Here is a 3685-nt window from a genome sequence, read left to right as displayed (position 1 = left end):
TATATATCCCACAGGGGGAAAATTGAAAAAAAGTTGTAAAAAAATTTTTTTGTGGACTTAGAAAATTTTCACACATTTGTCAGACTTCCAGAGAGGGGAGCATGTCAGTGCGCGCATCCGATTTCAGTTGCAGAGCGATTCATCCGATGAGTCCTTCATACTTAGTCGTTTTTGTCAAAATTTCTGACTTTTTGAAAATTTCACAATTTTGTGAAAACTTCCACAAAATGAGGTTATAATATGTTAGAGGGCATCCCAGGAGAGCTCCAAATGTGTGGGTAAAATATATATCCCACAGGGGGAAAATTGAAAAAAAGTTGAAAAAAATTTTTTTGTGGACTTAGAAAATTTTTCAACTTGTGTCAGACTTCCAGAGAGGGGAAAATGTGAGTGAGCGCATCCGATTTCAGTTCCAGAGCGATTCGCCCGATGAGTCCTTCATACTTAGTCGTTTTCAGAAGTCACAATTTTGACTTCCAGGACCCGCAAAACGTTAGTAAATTGAGCCCGCTCCCCAGTTCCAAGCGTTTTGAGGTGTCCCTGGTTGCAGTAATGCAGCCTGCCCACTAGATGTCGCAAAAGAGACAAAAAGTGAAAAAGAACCAGAATGAGGAAATTCCAGGGAGCCGAATCCGCCTGACAGTTCCAGGCGATCGGGTACTTTTTGGAATGCGTCCCTAAAGTGGGTATAGGGTGACACTCCATACAAAGACCCAGTTTTGCACACCACCGGCAGAATATATGAGAGAGAGGTACCTCTCAGCCCCGACACATTTTGACTCATTTAAGCAGGTTTTCACCTCCGTAGGCCCGGGTACGCGTTTTGGCTATGAGTCCCTGTTCGGCTGGAGGTCTGCACCTTGGCTGAACCCAGGCTTCCGCAGCTGCGTGGGGGGACTTTTGCCGGTCGCCTATCCCAAGTCAGAGAGGTGTTCCTGGGTTGAAGTGAGCCTGGCCAGACCCCCCCCACGGGCCCTGGTTCTCCACATGGGGGCGCCGTCAAGGCTAAAATCTGGATTTTTAGGCCCGGGAGAGGCTCCATGAGGGCGGATGCTTTTGTGGCTTTGACCCCAGTTCCACATCCAGTACCCCCTCTGCAAGGGCGCCTGTACCCGAGTCTCGCTTCCAGGACTCTTGGGCACGTATTTCCCGACGACAGGGGTTAGCAGCCTCCGTACTTGGGCAAGTCCCTCCACGCACCCCTGCTCTTCCTCCGATCGATCTGGCGCAGCGCTCCCGGGTGGGGAGGTGGCGCCGCTCGCTCGGCCCGGGCTTTGGAGCTCGCGCTGGCTTAAGGTGAGCGGTCCCCTTCCTCCTCTACCCCCGGGCTTTCGACACCTATCTTTGGGCGCGCACGCCGGCCTCGCCTCCCGTCCGCGGAGGTGGCCGAGCCGTGGGGAGATTGGCCCGACCCGAGCGAAGGCAGCGGTCCGACGACCCGCACGGGCGAACGGCGTGGCGCCCACCCACCCAGGCGTGGGGGCCGTCGTCCGAATCGCTTCCTGTGCGGGGAAGCACACCGATCTTCTCCGAGGGCGGCCCTTTTCTTCCAGATGCGTAACCGGCCAGCGGAGGCCCGCGCCGCCCCTCGCGTCCGACAGGGCGGCCTCCGCGGCGGTGGCGACAGCGGCGGCGGTGGGTGGCGTCTCCGCGCCACTGCCGAGCTTCGCGATTTCCAGTCTTTTCCCGGGCCCCTACGTCAGTGGGGAGGACGACAGATGTGTGGAGGCAGGCGAAGGGGGTTCTCACCGTGTGGTGTGCCCCAGCCCGACCGTCACCTTTCCCCTTCGACCCTCATCCTCCCTGGCGGCTCGGCAGGGAGAAGGAGAGAGAGAGCGAGCGCGGAAACCCCAGAGCCAAGGGGTTAGATGGAGAACGGGAGAAGGAACGAGGGCCAAGAGGTAGGGAGTACGGTGAAAGGCCGACCTGGGGTTCCCCATGCGCTCCCGCCCCCGGGCGGGGAGCAGCCCTGGGAGGAAAAGCCGCTCGGGCATCCCTTTGAGGTTACGGGCGCGAGCGGGAAGAGGGACTACTCTGGAAGGCGACGCCGACACGGCCTGGCCGACGACCACCCACGCGACCTCCGCGTCGTCGGGTTAGTGCCGGAGCCGCGGCGGACCCTGACGGCCAGCCCCCCTCTCCCAATCCTCGTGCCTGTCCGCCGGTGGGTCGAGGACCCCCCGCGGCGGAGGCAGGTCTAAGCCAGACGGTGGCGCCACATAGGCCCACCCCCGCACGCCATCTCCCCGAGCGACCCTGTGTGTTGCCTTGGGTGCGGTTGGTGAGACGGGGGCGGCCGTGGCGTCCTCCGGAGGCCAGTCACCTCGCCCTCCCCGTGCAAGGGGTGTTTTCCAGACGCCTGCCGCTTCGGGACCACGCACCGCACAGCGAGCCGCTCCTCCCGCACATGTCCCCGGTGCTGCGAGGGCTCCGTTCCCCGCCCCCCCCAGGGAAGCCCCATGCCATCCCGCATCCTCTCCGGACGCCGCACGCCCTGCCTATACCCGTTCCGTCCGGGCGCCCTGCCGCCGCGGGGCTCTTCCGCCGCCCCCCCTCTCTTCCCGCAGGCCTCTCCTCTCCCGAACCTCGACGCGGTCCAGTCGTGTTGGGGGGCTACCTGGTTGATCCTGCCAGTAGCATATGCTTGTCTCAAAGATTAAGCCATGCACGTGTAAGTACACACGGACGGTACAGTGAAACTGCGAATGGCTCATTAAATCAGTTATGGTTCCTTTGATCGCTCCAAACCGTTGACTCGGACAACTGTGATAATTCTAGAGCTAATACGTGCAAACGAGCGCTGACCGCCAGGGATTCGTGCATTAATCAGATCAAAACCAATCCGGGGTCCCGGGCGCGGCGTCGGGACGGTCCTCCGCGGCCTCCCCCCTGCCGCGCTCTCCCCGTAAGCGTTGCGACTCTGGATAACCTCGGGCCGATCGCACGTCCCCGTGACCGCGACGATCCATTCGGGTGTCTGCCCTATCAACTTTCGATGGTACTTTCTGTGCCTACCATGGTGACCACGGGTAACGGAGAATCAGGGTTCAATTCCGGAGAGGGAGCCTGAGAAACGGCTACCACATCCAAGGAAGGCAGCAGGCGCGCAAATTACCCACTCCCGACCCGGTGAGGTAGTGACGAAAAATAACAATACAGGACTCTTTCGAGGCAATTGGAATGAGTACACTTTAAATCCTATAACGAGGATCTATTGGAGGGCAAGTCTTTTGCCAGCAGCCGCGGTAATTCCAGCTCCAGTAGCGTACACTAAAGCTGCTGCAGTTAAAAAGCTCGTAGTTGGATCTTGGGATCGAGCTGGCGGTCCGCCGCAAGGCGTGCTACCGCCAGTCCCAGCCCCTTTGCCTTGGGGCGCCTCCCCGATGCTCTTGACTGAGTGTCCCGGGGGCCCGAAGCGTTTACTTTGAAAAAATTAGAGTGTTCAAAGCAGGCAGCCACGCCTGAATACTCCAGCTAGGAATAATGGAATAGGACTCCGGTTCTATTTTGTTGGTTGTCGGAACTGGGGCCATGATTAAGAGGGACGGCCGGGGCATCCGTATTGCGCCGCTAGAGGTGAAATTCTTGGACCGGCGCAAGACGAACCAAAGCGAAAGCATTTGCCAAGAATATTTTCATTAATCAAGAACGAAAGTCGGAGGTTCGAAGACCATCAGATACCGTC

General features: G+C 58.7%; 1 pseudogene; it reads left to right on the top strand.

Moving 5' to 3' along the window:
• The first annotated feature begins 2614 nt into the window (after positions 1-2614).
• Positions 2615-3685, top strand: part of LOC141230072 (18S ribosomal RNA) — a 1868-nt pseudogene continuing 797 nt past the window's right edge.

This window comes from Phyllobates terribilis, unplaced genomic scaffold (genome assembly GCF_046119375.1).
Source record: "Phyllobates terribilis strain yellow unplaced genomic scaffold, ASM4611937v1 Scaffold_495__1_contigs__length_1321142, whole genome shotgun sequence".
Lineage (NCBI taxonomy): Eukaryota > Metazoa > Chordata > Amphibia > Anura > Dendrobatidae > Phyllobates > Phyllobates terribilis.
This window is presented reverse-complemented; position numbering and strand designations above follow the sequence as displayed.